The following is a 22,003-nucleotide window of genomic DNA, read 5'->3' as shown; positions in this document are numbered from 1 at the left end:
TTTATTGTTGAGGACAGCAGAGATGAGGCACATCAGTCTGTGATATCAACTTCTCATCATCTTTCTAGAGGAGACAGATTTGAAAGCGAGCTCTCCCATGGACCGTGAGGAGGGTCATACGGGGATCACTGGGTGCTCTGGACACACGGAGCAGGCCATCCCCCGGGGCGGGGGCCCTTCAGCCAACTGCCTCCTGAAGCGTAACAGTCACACGGGGCATTCCGGTGGACCTCGGGTCCAGCCAGGTCCACGGGAGGCCTGGAGAAGGCAGCAGCCCCCAGGCCCTTCTCCATGCCCTCATGGACGTTGCCCCCTCCGAGGGCCGGCGACCTCTTCCAGGGGGGACATTTTCTATCTCGCCCTTGTTAGAGGCTCACCATCCAGGCCCCGCTCCTGCCTTGGCGGCGCCAGCTGCCCTGACGTCCCCGCTGCCCTTTGGGCTCAGGCGGGGCCCACGCACCTGAGCTGCCTCCGCGGTGACGTCACGCAGGTGCCTGGACCTTGCCGCTCGCTCGGCTCCTGGTCCTCTCCTGAGGCTGGAGGCCCGAGCTCTCCTGTAGGACAGCGCGGGCATGCTGACCTGTGGGCACCATGACTAGATCGGAGTCCCCACTCGAGAGGCAGGGCCGTCACCCGTGCCCTAAAGCTGGGGTGAAATCCTGCAGGCCCTTCTTTTCTATTTATGTTCGTCAGGACAAGATGAAATAGTGACAGGGGAGGACTTTAGGTAAGGATGGGAGGAAAAGTGTCCCTGGTGGATGGGAGCTGGGCAGGGAGGGATCTGAATTCCCCCCAAAAGGCAGCTCCAGGGGATGAGGAAAGATTTGGAAAGAGCAAATGAGACCCACAGAGGCTTTCACCCAGAAACCGCTTCCTGCTCTAGTGGACAATAAAGGTCTCTAATGGGAATAAGTAAATGAAATCAACCAGTGAGGGAAGCAGGGAATTCGGCCGTGAGTCTGAGGGGCTTTCCAGACCAGGCCCAGACACGGGCCTCGATTACCAGGCCTCCGCCCTCCCTTCATGCCAGTGGAGAGGAAGCGCGCAGCTGTGGCAGGGGCGCTGAGCTTCACTTTCTAATGGTCTTGGATGTCTTGAGGAATTGAGCAGTAAAAAGTTTTAGGAGGGTACGGGCGTGGGGGGCACGAGGGCGCACACAAACCCACGCTGTTCCCAGAATTCCCAGCCCCCCGCGCTCTGCTGCCCGGGGCCTGGGCGGCAGGAGCTCGGAGGGGGCCCTCTCCACCAGCTCTAGGGCTTCTTTGTCTCCCACCCACCTCTTGGCGAGGACGTAACCTGTAAAAGCCTCACCACAGGACTGCACTTTCAGGCCTGCTTAGCCTGAGCTTGGGCTATTCCTCCGCGCCCCGGGTCGGGGTCCTTCCTTCCCCCTCACCTCCGGAGCCCCTGCCCGCCTGCAGGGCCCACCTGCTCCCAGGTCCTCCCGTGGCCCGCCCCCTCCTGAACGGCCCCTCCTCTCCAGCCCGGGCTCCGTGCTGGGTCTCTCCCACGCCCCCTCCCACGACGAAGCAGGTGGCACCCGTCCGTTCTTTCTCGTTCTTCACCCTGAACTCTGCAATCCCTCCCTCTTTTTCAGAAACATGTAGAGCCCCAAGGCTGCCCTCTAAAGCCCGCCTGCCTACACGCAGCTGAGGTGTGTTGTTTTTAAAGAAAGATTTATTTTTATTTTATCCCCCTCCCCGCGTTTGTCTGCTCTCTGTGTCCATTCACAGAGTGCTCTCCTCTGTCCACTTGCTTTCTTAGCAGCAGCACCGGGAAACTGTGTCTCTTTTTGTTGAGTCATCTTGCTGCATCAGCTCTCCATGTGTGCAGCACCACTCCTGGGCGGGCTGCGCTTTTTTGTGAGGGGCGGCTCTCCTTTGGGGCGCACTCCTTGCGCATGGGGCTCCCCTACACGGGGGACACCCCTGCATGGCACGGCACTCCTTGCGTGCATCAGCACTGCATGTGGGCCAGCTCCACACAGGTCAGGAGGCCCTGGGTTTGAACCCTGGACCTCCCGTGAGGTAGGCAAATGCTCTATCCGTTGAGCCAAATCCCCTTCCCCTCAGCTGAGGTGTTTGTGCCTTGACCATCTTGGTTTGGGGCATCAAGGCTTTCAGATGTGGACATCCGCTGTCAGCTTCCCCGTACCCCAAGGAGTTCATCTAATAAGGACATGTCTTGGGAACTTCTGTTGAGACAAAGGAAATTTTAACCTTCTATTGGTGCTTGGTTAAGATGGGTACAAGAAAGAGATATAACAAAATACACAAATATTTTCTCCCTTTAAAAATAATTCCTTCTACATAAGCCTTCCCTTAAAAAGAGGTTGAATACGGCAGGGGAAGCACAGAGAGACTGAGAGGTGATGGATTTTTTTGGCTTGTTTTCTGTTTATTACTACTGGAATAATGAAAATGCTCTAAAAATGACTGAAGTGATGAATGCACAATTATTTAAGAAAAGAAGTTGAAGAGGTTTAAAAACATGAACAATTTTGTTTATATATTTGCTCAGAAAATCACTTTCATAGAAAATTCAGAGAAGTTACTATCATAAAAGTTGTAGTAAATGAGATCATTTTGATGTTCCAATGGAAGAAAAATTCACTCGTCAAAAGAAAAAATAGAATAAAATGCAAGCATTTCTGAGTAGGAACACAAAATCCCAACATGTGTTATACTGCTTTCCAAGAGTTCAGACCTTTGCTTTAAGGTAAAACTGTCACTTACATCCTTTTGTACAAGACACCAAGTGGCTTTCAGCAGCACAAAGAGGAGGGGCCCCTGGGAGAAGAGGAGCAGTGGGGTTCCCCGACCTTGGAGGGTGGTGCCAGGGCCCCCGAGACCAAGCCCCAGGCGCCGAGCTGCCTGGCCCGGCCAGGGAGCTCCTGAGCCCTGCTGTCCGTGGCCTCGGCCCCTCCCTGCCGGCAAAGCCGGAACCAGGGCTGTCCCGCGACCCGCTGGCAGAGCGGCCGAGCTCCTCGGCGTGCCCTGAGCAGAGCGCTCCGTCTTCAGTCAGAGGTGGCTCCGGAGCAATGGGCCAGGTGCCCACAGAGACGGGGGGCACTGACAGGCAAACCCAGGCCACGTCACCCGTGCGAAACCCGCCGCGGGGCTGGAGGCCGAGCTGTCCGCGCAGGACCCGTCGGCTCCCCTATTCCGACCAACACCCCGACCCTGGCGGGGGCCTGGGGGAGGCTAAGAAGGGGGATATGGAAGACGAGAAAGAAGCTGTCACCACCGCCGGGGCAGCTGGAGGAGCAGAACAGGCGGAGGCAGGAGCTGGCACACCTGCAGGAGCGGGGGGCAGGGGGTCCTTAAGGCAAGGGGAAGGCACTCAAAGACCCCAAGACACCTTGGAAAAGAGCAGGCTGGGCAGGCGGGCCTCTCCGAGAAGGCCTCACGCAGGTGCCTCATCGGCTCTCCCATAGGCGAGTCCACGTGAGCCGTTTGAAGCCCCGGCAGCCTCTCCCCGGGTGCAGTGGGAGCGCCGGCCCCCAGCGGCCCTGGACTGGGGCAGCCTCGAACAGCTGGCAGCAGCACCTCATCAGGCAGGGGCTCCCCCAGCCCAGAAGAGGGAGAGGCTCCCCAGCTCTGCCCCCGAGGTGGGCTCAGGCTGGCAGCCCCGGAAGCCTTCGAGGGCCTTGCCCACGGTGTTTCGCACAGGTGGAAGCGTGGTCTGGGCTTGCCACGCAGCGGCCCCCCTGCACCGCGCCACGCTGGCACAGTAGGCACAGCCGCCCCGTGGCTCTGGAGGAGACCCGCAGATGCTCCTCCACGGACGCAGGGGAAAGCGCCTGTTTGACGGTGGGCTGAGCTGTGAGCCCGGTTTGGACGTGGGGTGCTCCTCTGGTGGGTGTGCATCCACTGCAAATGAGCTGAACTTCAGCGAAGACGCGGCCCCACTTGACAGAGTACAAGGGCAGCCGTGGGCGCCGTCAGAAGCCGGAAGTCATGAGGGCAAGGGAGAAGGTGCCCACATGCATGGCCACATGGGGAATGCCACGGAGCCCCGTGGACAGCTGGGCAGCCAGGACACACTTTTGACAGAGTGGACAGACGAGTGATACTTACTTGTATCTGTGAACCTGTGCCTAAATCATGTGCAGAAACATTTTGTGAGATTTCTTTAAATAAACGAAATTCCAATCCAGAACTACCTGCTGCCCAAATTGGTGGAACATTTAACCTTATTTATTCTTAGGGTACCACCCCCTCCCTCCCTATCCCCCCACCCCTGCTCCACACCCAGACTTCACTGCCAGGTCTGCTGAAGCACCACGGCCTCGGAGAAGGGCCTCGGTACATCCACTGGCCCAGCCTGTGCAGGTTTCTAGAAGCATGGGCTCTGCAGCTTCCATTGCCCGCTGGAGCACCATGACGGGGACGTTCTCCAGGTGCCGCTGCTTCCCCTCAACGTGCTGCTACCTACCCAGGGCACTCTCCAGAGGCAGGTCTTCACCCCTTCCTGCTGCCCAGGACTCCCCTTCTCCACTCCCAGCACCCCCCTTCCCCTGCCTCCCATTCATTCTTGTCATCAAGCAGATGAGCCTTCTACAAGAATCCTAGGAGCCACCCACTTTCAGCAGCCTCTGCCTTGCAGGAGCAGAGTCCAACTGTCTTCTTGCAATGAGATAACACAGGAAGAAAAAATACAGGGAGATTTTATATACAATTTAATGTTTCAATAAATTGTCTTGCCAAGCGTGTTAAAAGGGCCCTGCAGAAAAAAGTCCCTTTGGTTCTCTTAGAAGTCGCAGGATGATAAAACCAGAATTTTTAATTGTCATAATCTACAGGGAAGGGAGCAAAGAGCAGAGTCTGCACTCAGAAGCTCCTGGAATGATTCCCGTTCGTTCCTTGTAGCATCTTCAGTAGCATGCAGTCCCCACCAGAAGTCACCAGAAGTGCCACATAGTCCCTCAGACCTCCACCAGAAGCATCTTTCAGATTCCCACAGTAAGTAATTGCTTTGTGTCCTGCTGTCAGCTGCATAATTATGTTAAAAAAGTAAAAGCTGGTGGGATAGCAGGAAAAAATCAATAAAGTGAAACTAATATGCAATTTCTTTTTCCTATTTATTGACTTACCAGAGTCTTTTCAGATAGTTTACTTTACACTGGTTAAGAGTGAAAAAGGGATGCCTCTGAAATAACATGTATCCTTCCCTAGTGATACATTCTTTTTGTGTTGCGTTGCTTGTGTCTCATCTGCCTCTTCCAGGAAGGAACATCCAACCATAGGAGATCTGTGGGGTGGGAACATGTATGTTCTGTTTGTCAGGGCCTCTCTTGTCCCTGCGACAGTGCCTGGAACCCAGGGTACACTCAAAATACCTGTAGAATATATGAAGGAGTATTGGTGGAGTTAATGGCCATACTGCTCTTTAATTAAATCCTTGAAAACAGAAATGGGAAATGAAAACTACTGGTTCCATAATTCAAGATTAAAATAAATGCAAAAGGAGCTTGTATAATAAAATAATGAAGTAAGACTGACTCTGCACTAATCAACCATGCCACCCTTGAGGTACCTTGGAAAGAGACAGCTCTGTATTCCACTCACGCTGTAGGATGTCAAGTGTCCCAGGGCCAGCCGAGTGTGTAAATGCACAGAGATAGTGAAAGAAACAGATCCTGCCCTGGCTTAAGCATTACTTTACAGAAGTTTGTAAAGTGAGTAAACATTAACTAATTGAAAGCAGCGTATTACGTACATTTACTTGCTTCTAATTTTGGAAAAGAGGAGAGACCAGGTTGACAATATCAACATTAAAAAAATTAGCAGATCTGTAATGTGTTAAAAAGAGGGCACAAGGATGTGGGGCAAGATGGCGTCTGCGTGAGGGCACCTCATAATCTCTCCTACGAAGAAGCGGCTGAGCAGGGTCAGAGTCCTGCTGGACCGGGCTGTTTCGGGGCTTGCAAGGTGGGAGGGGTCTGGATGTTGATTTGGTGAGACAGTGACAGAAGAGATTCTTGCAAGAGGTGGAATTTTGGGTTTCTGACACGGAAGTCAGAAGTTGTGGGTGGAGCCCCTCCCCCTAGGGCTGGCAGCCCGGCTGCAGCGATCCCTGAAATCTTTGCTGTGCTGCGATGTTCCCAAACCTCGTGTTAACCGGATGCCTGGTTCCCAGGTCTGTGTCCCCTAAACCCTGGTGGCCCACGCTCCAGAGACTCACACACCCTGAGTCTGCAATATCACAGACTTCCCATCCCTGAATCAACTGCGCCCTGAGGTCTGTCTGAGGACCTTGATTACCCTAGCCCTTGGCATTTTGTGTGTGTGTTTTTTCTTTCTCTCTCTCTCCTTGAGCTGGAGGAATGTAATAGCTGACTTGGGGAGAGTCTGGGAAGAAAGGAGAGGCGAATCTGCGGAGGAAGCCCAATTTACCTAAACGTCCTGGGATAGGAAAGTTGGTCTGGGAGAAGGTGGAGTCAGAAAATCAATTAGACCTCCCCTAGGACACCTAAGGGGGAGGGACTGTGGGAGGTGCTACCCAAGCTTCCAATAGCATATTTGGGGTTTCTGGTGAGGTGTAGGTGCTCTCACGCTGGAAATAAAGAGTCATAGTCTTCTGTGTTGAATTGGTTCAACAAGGACCTACTTGAATCTCTTACTGGGCCTCTCAGGCAGCTTTCCTGCTGTCCTGAGAGAGAGAGAAGTGAGGAAGGGAGAAAGGGGGAAGGTCAGATCCCTAAGCGTTTTATTTAACTGCAAAGAGGATTCCTAGCTTGAAACGTTAGTTCTTATTTATTTATTTATTTTTTTGTCGTGGTTGCAAATACTGCATTGTCTCCTGGTCTTTTCTCCTGTTTTTATCCCCCAAGGTCCTTTTTCATTTATTTAGTTTTCTTCTCTTTTTCTTTTTCTTGCTTGTTCCCTCCCCCCCCTTTTTTTTGCCCCCCACGTTTACCCTTCTCTACTTTTTTCTTTTCTCTTTTTCTTCTTTTTTCTTTTCTTTTCTTTATATAAGAGGTGCTACAGGGAGTGCTTCACACTTGCTGTGTTTCCTCATCCTCCATTTCCTCTTTTCTGTGTGTATTGATTTTGGCCATCTACACTATCCCCTTTCCCCTACATCTTTCTATCCTCCACCATCTACTGTTTCTCTTACATTCAACCTTGTTTCTTTGGCCCCCAAATTGTCTGACTTTTAGTTCTAATACCTTTGTTCTGTTTTCTGTCTTTTATCCACTCTTGATATTATCTTTCTTTTTCTCTTTCCCTCTCTCATGAAAACACTGGCCTTTTAATTCATACTATATTCCTCCCCATATTCAGTTGACTATCTCATTATAGGTACTTTACTTTCTGCTATAACTCTACACAACTTACATGAGTCTAATATCCATTCTCCTAGATCTCACATTGTTGCTCTGTTAACATTTATTACCAATACTACTTTATACATTTTCTTTCTTACTCATTTTGCTTTCCCTGGCCCTAATATTTTCTTTCAAAGTGAACTCAGCCAGCAACAAGAAAATAGAGTATGAAGAACAAAGTGACAAAGAGAAGACATAACACTTATGCATGAACAACAACTAATTAATCCCCAAGACTAGACAAAGATGCTAAGGAACTGATTAAACCCATCAAGATGAAATGATGACCAGACAGCAAAAAAAACTACAAACCAAACCAATAATCAGGAAAACATGGCTGAATACAATGAACAAACTAAAAACCAGGAAGAGGAGCAGAACATCGGACAAGTAATTAAAGATCTAAAACATATATTAGAGACCAACTTAATGAAGTAAAGGAAGAGATTAACAATATGAAGAAAACACTTGGAGAGGAAAATGCAGACATATGCAAAAAGATAACAGATATGATGGTGATGAACACCACAGTTCAAGAAATCAAAAATACACTCTCAGCAAATAACAGCAGATTAGAAGAGACAGAGGAGAAAATTAATGATGTGGAAGACAGTACATCTGAAATCAAACAGATAGTAGAACTGATTGATAAAAAGATAGAAAAAATCCAGCTGGGACTTAGGGACCTGAATGACAATGCAAAACACACAAACATACATATTATAGGCATCTCAGAAGGAGAAGAGAAGGGAAAGGGGACAGAAGGAGTGTTGCAGGAAATAATGGCTGAAAACCTCCCAAATCTACTGAGAGAGATGGATGTAAATGTCCAGGAATCACAATGCACCCCAAACACCATAAATCCCAACAGGCCTACCCCAAGACATACACTTGTCAAATTATCCAATGCTCAAGACAAAGAAAATTCTAAAAGCAGCAAGAGAAAAGAGAACCATCACATACAAGGGAGACTCCATAAGATTAAGTGCTGATTTCTCATCTGAAACTTTGGAGGCAAGAAGGCAGTGATATGATATAGTCAAGGTACTAAAAGAAAAAAATTTCCAACCAAGAATACTCTAATACTCTACCCAGCAAAGCTAGCATTCAAAAATGATGGAGAGTTCAAAATATTCACAGATAAACAGAAATTAAAAGAGTATGCAAACAAGAACCCTGCCCTTCAAGAAATACTAAAGGGAATTCTGCAGGAAGAAAGAAAAAAACAGGAGGGGCAGAGTTGGAGGACAGTGAAAGAGCAACAAAACAGACAAAAAGAGAAGGAAAAAGCAAATGAAATATTACAAACACAAGTCCAAACAAAATATGGCTAACATAAATAATTCCTTGAAAGTAATAACACTGAATGTCAATGGATTAAACTCACCTGTCAAAAGATTCAGACTGGAAGATTGGATAAGGAAATATGACCCATCTATATGCTGTCTACAAGAAACACATCTTAGACCCATGGATTCAAGGATGTTGAATGTGAATGGCTGGAAAACAATCTTACAGGCAAACAATAACCAAAAAAAGGCAGGAGCAGCTTTATTAATATCAGACAAAGTAGATTTTAAATACAAAACAGTTGTGAGAGACAAAGATGGATACTATATGTTAGTGAAAGGGATAATCTTTCAAGAAGAATGAACAATCATAAATATTTATGCTCCTAACAAGGGCACCTCCAAATATATAAGGCAAACACTGGAAAAACTAAGTGAAAGAATAGATGCCTCTACAATTATAGTGGGAGACTTTAATACACCACTATCAACTTTGGACAGAACATCTCAAAAGAGAATCAATAAAGAAACAAAAATGACCTAATAGACATATACAGATCATTAAACCTGAATACAGCAGGATATACATTTTTCTCAAGTGCACATGGATCATTCTTCTAGATAGACCATATGCTAGGCCACAAAGAAAGGCTCAATGAATTCAGAAAGATCAAAATCATACAAAATAATATCTCTGACCACAGTGGAGTGAAGCTGGGAAGCTACAGGTCCAGAGGTCCAGATTTCACACCAAGATATGGAAATTAAACAGCACACTCTTAGAGAAACAGTGGGTCAAAGAAGAAATCTCAAAAGAAATTAATAACTACCTTGAAACTAATGAAAATGATAACACAACATACCAAAACTTATGGGATGCAGCAAAAGCAGTACTGAGAGGGAAATTTATAACCATAAGTGCATACATCAAGAAAAAAGAAAGAGCAAAAACTGAAGAGCTAACTGCACATCTGGAGGAATTAGCAAAAAAACAACAAAGTAACCCCACAGGAAGAAGAAAGAAAGAAATAACAAAGATAAGAGCAGAACTAAATGAAATAGAAAATAAGAAAACACTTGAAAAGATAAACAAAACCAAAAGCTGGTTCTTTGAGAAGATCAATAAAATTGACAATCCCTTATCTAGACTAACCAAGAAAAAAAGAGAGAAGATGCAAATACACAAAATAAGAAATGAGAAAGGAGATATCACCACTGACCCCACAGAAATAAAGACTATCATAAGAGGATACTTTGAAAAACTATATTCCAACAAAATTGACAATTTAGAGGAAATGGACAAATTCCTAGAAACACATAAGCAGCCTATATTGATGAAAGAAGAATTGACGATCTCAACAAACCAATCACAAGTAAAGAGAGAATCAGCCATTAAATACCTCCTAACAAGAAGAGCCATGGGCCAGTCAGCTTCTCAGGCGAATTCTACAAAACATTCTGGAAAGAACTAACTCTTCCAAAAAATTGAAACAGAAGGAACATTACCTAACTCATTCTATGATGCCAACATTACCCTAGTACCAAAGCCAAACAAAGACATCACATGAAAGGAAAATTACAGACCAATTTCTCTAATGAACCTAGATGCAAAAATCCTCAACAAAATACTTGCTAACCATATTCAACAACACATTAAATGAATTATACACCATGACCAAGTGGGATTCATTCCAGGTATGCATGGATGGTTAAACATAAGAAAATCAATCAATGTAATACACCATATAAACAGATTGAAGGAAAAAACCACATGATTATACCTATAGATGCAGAAAAAGCAGTTAACAAAATGCAGCACCCTTTCTTGATAAAAACACTGCAAAAAATCAGAATACAAGGAAATTTTCTGAACATGATAAAGAGTATATATGAAAAACCCACAGCCAACATTGTTTACAATGGTGAAATCCTAAAATCTTTCCCTCTAAGATCAGGAACAAGACAAGGATGCCACTATCACCTCTTCTATTTAACAGTGTCTTAGAAGTACTTGCTCACGCACTGAGGCAAGAACCAGATATAAAAGGCATTCAAATTAGAAAGGAAGAAGTAAAAATTTCATTATTTGCAGATGACATGATCCTATACATAGAAAACCCTGAGAGGTCGACAACAAAACTTCTAGAACTCAAAAATGAGTTCAGTAAAGTTGCAGGTTATATGATCAAAGCGCAAAAATCAGTAGCGTTTCTGTACATCAATAATGAGCAAGCTCAGGAGGAAATCAAGAAACAAATACCATTTACAATAGTAAATTTTAAAAAATCAAATACCTAGGAATAAATTTAACTAAAGATGTAAAAAACTTATACACAGAAAACTACACAATACTGTTCAAGGAAATCAAAGAAGACCTAAATAAATGGAAGAATATTTGCTGTTCATGGATAGGAAGACTAAATATTATTAAGATGTCTATCCTACCAAAGCTGAGCTACACATTTAATGCAATCCCAATAAAAATCAACACAGCCTTCTTTAAGGAACTAGAAAAACTAACTATGAAATTTATTTGGAAAGGGAAGAGGCCCCAAATAGCCAGACATGTTGAAAAAAAAAATGAAATTGGAGGAATCACACTACCTGACTTCAAAACATACTACGAAGCTACAGTAGTGAAAACAGCATGGTATTGGCACAAGAAGAGACAGACCAATGGAAATGAATTGAGACTTCTGATATAGATCCTCATATATATAGTTATATAATATTCGATAAAGCCACCAAAACCTCTCAACTTGGAAAGAATGGCCTATTCAACAAATGGTGCCTGGAGACCTGGATATCCATATGTAAAAGAATGAAAGAGGATTACCATCTCACACCTTATACAAAAATCAACTCAATGTGGATCAAAGACCTAAATATAAGAGCCAAGATGATAAAGACTTTGGAAAGCAGTGTAGGGAAACATCTACAGGACTTTGTAATAAGAAATGGCTTCATGAACTTCACACCAAAAGCACAAGCAGCAAAAGAACAAATAGATAAGTGGGGCTTCCTCAAAATTAAAGCCTTCTGCACCTCAAAGGAGTTTGTCAAGAAAGTGAAAAGAGAGCCTACACAATGGGAGAAAATATTTGGTAACCATATATCTGATAGGAGACTTATAACCTGCATATATAAAGAACTCCTATATCTCAAAAATAAAAAGGCAAACAACCCATTTAAAAAATGGGAAAAAGATTTAAACAGACACTTCTCCAAAGAAGAAATACAAATGGCCAAAAAGCACATGAAAAAATGCTCCAAATCTCTAGCTATCAGGGAAATGCAAATCAAAACTACAATGAGATACCATCTTACTCCCATAAGATTGGCTGCTATGAAAAAAGCAGAAGACTACAAATGCTAGAGAGGATGTGGAGGAATGGGAACACACATCCACTGCTGATGGGAATGCAGAAGGATCCAGTCATTCTGGAGGACAGTTTGGTAGTTTCTCAAAAAACTAGCTATAGATTTGCCATATGACCCAGCAATTACACTGCTGAGTATATACCCAGTAGAACTGAAAACAAGGACACAAACTGATATATGCACACCAATGTTCCTAGAAGCATTGTTCACTATTGTGGAAAGTTGGAATTAACCCAAATGTCCATCAACAGATGAATGGATAAAATGTGGTATATACATACAATGGAATACTACTCAGCTTTAAGAACAAATACACTACAAACACATGTGATAACATGGATGAATCTTGAGAAACGTATGTTGAGTGAAGCAATCCAGGCATTGAAGGACAAATACTACATGACCTCAATGATATGAAAGAAGTAAACCAAGCTGCCTCAGAGAGCTAGAGAGTGGATGATAGGCTTAAAGGAAATTGGAAATTGGGGGGTAGAGGAAGGATGTAAGCTTACCCTACATGGGTGAAATCTATGATAAGCTGGAGGTAAGTATCTGTAGAAGGAAGGGATAAAATGGGGGCATAGGGTTACATTTGGGTGGGGCTTTTTGGGCTTGAGGGGGGCTAAGGATGGGAGGGTGGGTAATATTGCCCAAGAAATTGGGGGGACGGTGGGGGAACATATGAACATAGGAGTTTGTCAAGTATTTTGTTGTGAGTATAATGCTGAGAAAACTTTTTCAAAAATATAATAAGGAAGGTTACCTATTTAAAATGCTTAAAGGGGATAATCTGATGCATGGCAGGATCTTAGGGAGTGTGTGACTGCTCATTTTGCCATAGTGGGTTATATCATTGTATAGAGACCCATATAATGAGAGTGAAGGTATACCCACATCATGAGGAGGACTGATGTTCTCAAATAGAGGGATTTGTATCTCTCAAGAGAAATGGTGGTGCCCAATGCATTAGGCCAATTGAGCATGTCAAGCCCTCAACACTGTTGCAAGTATCTCTGAACATGGCTCTTCAAGCAATGAAGATTGACTGTCACCATGGGCCCTAAGGGGAGGGGGAAAGAGGTATCAAATATATGGAATCAGTGTTACTGTGTGGGCAATAGATGTGTTCCACAATATTATGCAAGGATGGATATAAGACGTTAAATTACACCAAAAATATATAGGGGCTGATAGGCTAAAATGTAAATCATAATGTAAAACATAAGATAATGCGGTCACCCCTCGGGCTGAAGTGTGGCTTGCTGACCTGGCGAGGGGAGCGGCCGCGGTAGGCCTAATTCCGCTGCCCCCATAATAGGGTGGTTGGTCGGGCCCACCGCCACCCCTGAAGGAAGCTCGGCATGGGCGCAGAGTGCCCTCGGGTCTCCCCTTCTCGGCAGCCATGCTTCCGCGGCCGCCCCTCCTCCCGGATGGCGCCACACGATGCCTGTGGCAACAGCCAGGCGTGGGCGGGAAACTCAAGTCTGCCCTCCACCCCAGCAACAGCAGCCACCAATCCCTAAACCCTGCCCCTTCCCCCAGCAACAGCGACAGCCAATCCCTAACCACCACCCCTCCCCCGTCCAGTACCGCCCACTGACCTTTCACCGGCAACCAATCAGAACAGGGCGTGGCTTCGACCAATCAGCCTTCCCCAGCCCCTATAAAACTGTTGCCTCTCCCTCAATAAAGTGGACTTGCGTGTTTACCTTGTCTCCGCGGTAGTTCTTCTGCCGTGCGCCCTCCAGTCCTGAGAGCCCCCGACAAGGGCCTGGCCTCCCTTGTCCCCAGTTCGTCGCCTGCTTCTCCAGGTGACCCCTTCGTCGCCGGCTTCTCCGGGCGACCCCTTTGTCGCCGGCTTCGCTGGGTGACCCCGTCAGCCGAACTGCGCAACCCCTTGTGAGACCGATCCCTCGTCTGCTGCCGGACCGACCCCTCGTCCCAAGTGGGACCGACCCCTTGTCCCAAGTGGGACTGACCCCTCGTCCAGAGCTGGACCGACCCCTCGTCTGCAGCCAGACCCCACCTCTACCGACCGAGCAAGCCACAGCAGCTGGTGCCCAACGTGGGGCAAAGCAACCCCACCACAGCACAACGTGGGGCAAGGCAACCCCACCACAGCACAACGTGGGGCAAGGCAACTCCACCACAGCCTCACTCCATAACCTGGCGGCCCCCCCTCCTCTCTTCTCACCTTGGGACTTCTCTCGTGCAACATTGCTGCTACCTGAGCCTTGGCTACCTCATATGATCCACGGCGGTCTGGGAGAATCGCTGGATGGCTTTCTCCTTCCATGTTGGGGGCTTATACCGACCCGCTATGATTAAGAGGAGCCTTGGATTTCTCGGGAGCATGCACTTGCATGTCTGAAGTAACCCTCCCACAGCCCTACGCCCTCCTCTCTTCTCACCTTGGGACTTCTCTCGTGCAACATTGCTGCTACCTGAGCCTTGGCTACCTCATACGATCCACGGCGGTCTGGGAGAATCGCTGGATGGCTTTCTCCTTCCATGTCGGGGGCTTATACCGACCCGCTATGATTAAGAGGAGCCTTGGATTTCACGGGAGCATGCACTTGCACGTCTGAAGTAACCTTACCATAGCTCTCCTCTCTTCTCACCCCTATCTTTTCGCTCTGCATTGCTGCTCCTGAACCTTGGTGACCTCATACGATCCACGGCGGTCTGGGAGAATCGCTGGATGGCTTTCTCCTTCCATGTCGGGGGCTTATACCGACCCGCTATGATTAAGAGGCACCAATAAAACTCTCAGGAGCACATGCCTGAGCACCTCCACCCCTGCCTTCACCTCTGCCTCCTCCCCTCTGCGCTTGCTCCCATTTGCCTTGCTCCACTGCTCGTCGTCCCGCCCTCCCCTCGTCGGGGCCTTCTCTTGGCCCACGACCACCATCGGAGCCCCACCGGCTCCGACCCCTCATCTCACCGCGCACCTCGGCTCCCATCGCCGTGCTCTCAAGGTAAGGGCCCCTTTTCTTATCGGCTCCAAAAGGCCATTAGCAATGGGTAACATCCTATCTGCTAAGTAAGCCCCACAAGTTCGGGCCCTCGCCGGTCTCCTAGACACTCACCGGTGTAAGATCTCTTTGAAACAGCTCCAAGTATATTGGGACCTTCTTCTCCCCTTTAATCCGTGGCTTACCACGTGTCAGCTTTGGGACCCAGACACCTATACTCGCCTTATAGATAGGGTCACTTATGCTGTGGAGCAGGAAGGTAAAAGATTCCCTCCTGGCTTATTACCGGTGCTTTTTACCATCCGTTCCTGCCTTCAAGGCGCCCCTACCATCGACTCCTCCTGGCCGAGCCACCGCTGCCGCCGTGATTGTCAGGACGGCGACTTTAACAGGGACCCTGATTGGAATTCTGATACCGACTCCGATTCCGACTCTGAGTCACTTGTTGAGCGCCTTAATAACGCACTCGAAAATTGTCCCCCTAAACAATGTAATCTAGCAGTGCCAAGCGCTGGTGAAGATGGCGAACTTCCGCCTTCTTCCTCGCTCGAAAAGGGGAGGCACTCTCAAGATGGCGGACTTCTGCCTTCTTCCTCGCTCGTAAAGGGGAGGTCCCTTTGCCCCTCCCTCCCCCCGACGACTTCCTGCCTGGGTGGGCTGGAAGCTCCCTCCCTGCCATTTTATAGCACCGCTGGGGACGGCCCGCAGCCATTTTGTAACACCGCATGGGCAACGGCTCCTCTCGCGCCCTCCGCGCCAGCGGTCCCCCCCCGCTCCGCCTCCCCCTGGCAGCCCCCTCCATCCGATCCATGGCAAGCTGCCGCACACACGGCCCCCTCTAGCCTATTTTTGGACCTGTATTCCTCCCCCGTCGGGGCACCTCCGCCTACCTCCCTGCCGCCTCCTACCACCTGCTTTCCCCTTAACGTAACTCCCACCCCTCAGCGCCCCTTTCCATGGTACCCACATGATGCGGAAAGTGTTAAACAGCTCCGCAAGGCCGTTAAGGAGGACGGGTTAGGCAGCCCTTATGCTCAGCATTTGTTAGAGGAGATGTCCACCCTTCTGTGCATCCCCCTCGATTGGCTCCAACTGGCCCGTGCCATCCTCATGCCTGGCCAGTTTATAAATTGGCACGCCCATTTTCATGCCGAGGCTGAAAAGCAGGTTGCGGCCAACGCCGCAGTGGGTGTTAATCACCCACCAGAAGCCTTCACCGGCACCGGTCAGTTTAGCCAGGCTGCGGCCTACTACCGTGCTCCGGCTGGCTTCTGGCTTCAGATTCGCGAGGTCGCCCTACGGGCCTTTCGCGCCTGCACTGCCAGTAGTGCTGACAAGTTCACTAAGCTCACACAGACCAAGGATGAGGACTTTTCTACCTATGTTTCCAGAGTCCTCCGGGCATGTGAGCGCAGGGTCCACGATGAACAGGCTCAGTGCGCCCTCGCCCGTGAAATTATCCTTGAAGGGGCCAGCCCCATTTGTCGACAGGCGATCGCTCCCGTGAGAGAAAAGTCGATAGACGATTGGGTAATTGCCTGTAACGGCCTTGACCAACAGGCTGCTTCTTCGCCAAGGCTGTCACGACAGCCATGGCACTTAACTCCTCTTGTTTCAGATGTGGCGAGCCAGGACATTTCGCCCGTGAATGCCCGGCAGTCTCTGCACTGCCGGGCCCTCCTGTTCCTCCCCCCGCACCGCCCCGACGGGGCCCTTCTGCCCCCTGCCCCCGCTGCGGCCGGGGGTACCATTGGGCTCGCGACTGCCGTATGCAGCCTCCCCTGCAGCGGCAACAGCCATCTTTAAACTCCAGGAGGGGCAGGCCTCAGCCCCACCCCAAAGAGGCTCCCCGTCCCAACCTTCCAAAGCCCTGATGTGGACAGTCCCCATCACGTCCACCAGGCCTACCATGAGGTTTAAGATTCACCACCGCTGGTATTCTGGGACCCTCGACTCGGGTGCAGAGGTCTCTTGTTTCCCTGCTCATTTCGCCGCCCAGTGGTCTGTTCAAGAAGGCCCTTCCGTCCAAGGGGCCACTGGCTCCTCTACCTCCCTTCGCGCCAGTCACCCTATTGCCTGGGAGGATGGTGAGGGACGTGTGGGCACATTCCGGCCCCTCTTCCTTAGCACCCTTGATACTATACTTTGGGGGCGAGATGTCCTGGAGGAGTGCGGTGTCCAGTTAACCACTCGCCCCCCCCAATAGTTTGCGCCACTGCTCAATTAACACCTCCCACACCCACTCCTCTGCGGTGGGATACAGAGGAGCCTATTTGGGTGGAGCAGTGGCCCTTGCCATCCCACAAACCCCAAGCTCTTCGTGAGTTGGTTCGAGAGCAGCTTGAAGCTGGACATATAGAACCGTCCACAAGTCCCTACAATTCGCCCGTTTTTATCATTAAAAAGAAGGCCACTGGCAAATACCGCCTCCTACATGATTTGAGGGAGATTAACAAGCATATCCTCCCCATGGGAACTCCCCAACCGGGACTCCCTCACCCAGTGGCCATTCCTAAACACTTTTTTGTGGCCACTCTAGATATTAAGGACTGCTTTTTTTCCATTCCGCTTCACCAAAAGGACCGCCCGCGCTTTGCCTTTACCGTTCCTGTCCCCAACCACCGAGGGGCAGCTGATAGGTATCAGTGGAAAGTCCTTCCGCAAGGCATGCGCAATAGCCCGGCCATCTGCCAGCTGTATGTGAATGCGGCAGTCGCCCCCTTGCGAGATCTGGGCTACCTCATTCACTATATGGATGATGTCCTGGTCGCATGTGAGACCCATGAGAAGCTGCAGTATGTCCTCTCTCAACTTCGGCATAATCTGTCTGCCATTGGCTTAACAATCCAGAATGACAAGGTCAAATTTGAACCCCCCTTAACCTTCCTGGGGTTCCATATCTCCCAGCATGTAATCCCAATTGCTGTGCGACTAAATGTGCCAGACCGAGTCACCCTCACAGAGCTCCAGCAGCTCTGTGGGAATATCAATTGGGTCCGTCCAGCTCTGTCTGTTACCACGGCACAGCTCCAGCCATTATTTGCTCTCTTACAAACCAGTCATAAACCCCCCTCTGCCGTGTCCACAAAGATAGCCATCACACCCGAAGCTCGAGCCGCCATTGCCGCTGTAGATAAGGCCCTTAATAACTGCTGCCTCCAGCGGTTCGATCCCCAGCGGCCTCTCCAGGCATTGGTCCTCCCCACCAAGGGAACGCCCACTGGAGTTCTTTGGCAGGACGGGCCCCTCCTCTGGCTCCATCCTTCTAAGAGCAAGATGCAGAAGATCTGCCCCGCAATAAGGCTGTGGATCGCTCTCGCAGCCGATCTAGTGCAGCTGTCCGTCCATACGTTTGAAACTCAGCCTGCTGTAATTGTTTGGCCGCTCAATGCGAAAGAAACCACCTCCCTCATTAGGGATAATGAGCAAATGCAGGTGCTGTGTGAGGGATTTGCAGGCGATTTCGATTGCCATTTCCCTAGTCACCGCCTACTCCAAGGCGTGTCCAAATTTCCCTTCCGAAGTCCTTTTTTCCCCTTCCCGTCTTCCTCCCCCTTTCCGAGGTCCGTCGCTATTTTCACGGATGCGTCTAGAACTAAGTACTCCATGGTTGTGTACCTGGACGGAGTCGCAGAGCCGAAAGTCTTTACACATCTTAACCTACACTCCGTCCAGACGGGAGAACTTTTGGCTATTGTAGAAGCACTTCGCGCCTTCCCCTGTGAACCTGTTAACATCTTTACAGATAGCCTCTATTCTCTGCAAGTCTGCAGGGTCTTGGCATTAGCTACATTCTTCCCGACCTCCTCTCCTATTGATGAGGCACTGGATGCCCTTAAGACCCTTCTTGAAAAACGCATGGCACCCTGGTATATTGCTCATATCCGGAGCCACTCCGGGTTGCCTGGCCCCCTAGCGGCAGGCAACGACACCGCGGATCAGGCGGTCTCCGCCCTTGCCCTTGATACGGTCGGAGATGCTATCAATCAGGCTAAGTCCTTACATTCGAGGTTTCACTTTTCTGCCGCCTCACTCCACCACCTTTTGCCTGAGTTGCCAATTGAGACTTGTAAGCACCTAGTGCGGACATGCAAAACCTGTGCCCCCTTCCTGCCTCTGGGGCCTCTGCAACCGCAGGGGGTGAATCCCCGCGGCCTTAGGCCTAATTCCAGGTGGCAGATGGATGTCACGCATGTCCCGTCCTTTGGACACCTTAAGTTCTTGCACGTTATAATTGACACCTTCTCCCACATGTGCTATGCAGTCCCCTTGCGTGGGGAGACTGCTAAGCACTGCATTAAGGCCCTTCGGCAAGGGATTCTCTTCATGGGGGTCCCCTGGGACCTAAAAACGGATAACGGCCCTGCTTATCGCAGTGAATCCTTTGCGAGATTCCTTCAGCTCTACCAAATCGCCCACCATTTTGGTATCCCATATAACCCACAAGGACAGGCCATTGTGGAGAGCTCCCATCGCCGTCTGAAACAACAAATTGAAAAACAAGGGAAATCCTCCTCACGCTCCTCCCGGAGACATCATCACCGCTGTCCTAATCCATCTAAATCTCTTGACCTTTGATAAGGATGGTCTCTCAGCAGTCCATAGGCATTGGGGCCCCTCGTATCGCCCCACACAGACCCCCTGGTCCTTTGGAAGGACCCTCAAACAGGTCAGTGGCGTGGCCCGTGCCCCCTTCTTACCCAGGGCTGAGGTTTCGCTTGTGTCTTCCCGCAGGATGCCGCTCAGCCAATCTGGGTCCCCGGGAGATACGTCAAACCCGCCACCTCAGCAGCGGAAGTCCCGCAGGGCACGGCGCCAGATGCGAGTGATCCAGCACCAACTGAGCCAGCTCACCCTCCACCCCGAGAGGCAACCATCCAACCCTGAAGTCCGTTCACTGCTCGCACTCTACCGTCAGTGCAGACGCCGCAACCCTCGCCATGCTGCCGAGCCAATTAACATAGTCTCTCTCCTTCTCCTTATGCTCTCCCTCGCCACCTCTGGCCAAGCTAACCCCTCTCACCAGCCCCGCTAAACGGCCCGCAACCCGCTTTCCCCGGCCCGCGGCTTGCGGCGCTTCCTCCTGTCTCGACCTCACTCCTCTTCTCAGCCATCCAAAGCGTCCTTTCTCGTCCCCCGCCCCCCTCCTTTTTTTGCTTGAACCCCTACTGCGTTGCAGATTGGGCCGCCCCATGTCGGCCCGCCCCATTAACATCGGCCTCTCTCGCGCCCGTGAAGACTTTGGCCTTCTTATTGTCCTCGCCTACGTCTCCACCACTCCCGACGCTGCCGCCACCACCGTCGCTGGTGCCCTGACGCGACTTGTCCTCACGGCTGCGATCCTCCAGACCATCACACAGTCTGCCTCTACCGCTCTTCGCCGCCAAGAAGAGATCAACTACCTGTAACGCGCTGTCATTCGGGACTTTTAACAACAGATAGACCTTATAGCCGCCGAGATCAATGAGAATTGGACATTGGCCACCCTTTTTGCAACGGCCAGATACCACCCCCCAAATTGTACATTTATATCCCCGTCATACTCACCTCCCTCTTCAGCCCCGCTTCCCTCATTGCTTACTGCCTCTTGGGCCTCGGCTACTTGTTGGTGCTGCCATCCTGGCCCTTATTTGAAAAGAAGGGGGAAATGCGGTCACCCCTCGGGCTGAAGTGTGGCTTGCTGGCCTGGCGGGGGAGCGGCCGCGGTAGGCCTAATTCCGCTGCCCCCATAATAGGGTGGTTGGTCGGGCCCACCGCCACCCCTGAAGGAAGCTCGGCATGGGCGCAGAGTGCCCTCGGGTCTCCCCTTCTCGGCAGCCATGCTTCCGCGGCCGCCCCTCCTCCCGGATAGCACCACACGATGCCTGTGGGGCGGCACCCTTCTTCTTCCTTCTCCCTGCGCAGGCGCAGGGCGGAAAATTCCAGTCTGCCCTTTTCCCCTCCCCCGACAGCAGCAACATCCAGGTGTGGGCGGAAAAATCCAGTCTGCCCTTTTCCCTCCCCCCGACAGCAGCAACAGCCAGGCGTGGGCGGGAAACTCAAGTCTGCCCTCCACCCCAGCAACAGCAGCCACCAATCCCTAAACCCTGCCCGTTCCCCCAGCAACAGCGACAGCCAATCCCTAACCACCACCCCTCCCCCGTCCAGTACCGCCCACTGACCTTTCACCGGCAACCAATCAGAACAGGGCGTGGCTTCGACCAATCAGCCTTCCCCAGCCCCTATAAAACTGTTGCCTCTCCCTCAATAAAGTGGACTTGCGTGTTTACCTTGTCTCCGCGGTAGTTCTTCTGCCGTGAGCCCTCCAGTCCTGAGAGCCCCCGACAAGGGCCTGGCCTCCCTTGTCCCCAGTTCGTCGCCTGCTTCTCCAGGTGACCCCTTCGTCGCCGGCTTCGCCGGGTGACCCCGTCAGCCGAACCGCGCAACCCCTTGTGAGACCGATCCCTTGTCTGCTGCCGGACCGACCCCTCGTCCCAAGTGGGACTGACCCCTCGTCCCAAGTGGGACCGACCCCTCGTCCAGAGCTGGACCGACCCCTCGTCCACAGCCAGACCCCACCTCTACCGACCGAGCAAGCCGCCTCAAGATAACTAAAATTTTAGAAAATTGTATAGTCTAAAATATAAACCACAATGTAAACCCAAATGTTACCTTGTTTGAAAGCTATTGTCTCACTATCTGTACATCAGTTTCAGTAAATATAGTATGAATATGTAAAAAGATTATTGCTGTGGAAGGGAAAAGGGTTTTATATTGGGTATGTGGGAGTAGTGTATATTGTATATATGAACTACTGTGATCTAAAACTTTTGTGAAGATAAGCTTAATAATTAGGAAAAAGAAAAAGAAATGATGTAGAGGAAAAGATGGAAGAAGTTGCCTTGCCAATTTGCATACAGAGCAACACTTATTGCAGTGATGGAAGGCAAAACATCAAATACAAAGCTTTTGTATTTTTTTAATTTTTTGATACCCCAATTTATTTTTACCTTAATTTTTCTAAATTAATATGTATTCTATATCTA

The sequence above is a fragment of the Dasypus novemcinctus genome, chromosome 3 (assembly GCF_030445035.2).
Source record: "Dasypus novemcinctus isolate mDasNov1 chromosome 3, mDasNov1.1.hap2, whole genome shotgun sequence".
Taxonomy (NCBI): Eukaryota; Metazoa; Chordata; class Mammalia; order Cingulata; family Dasypodidae; genus Dasypus; species Dasypus novemcinctus.
The sequence above is the reverse complement of the archived record's forward strand: the minus strand, read 5'-3'. Positions refer to the sequence as shown.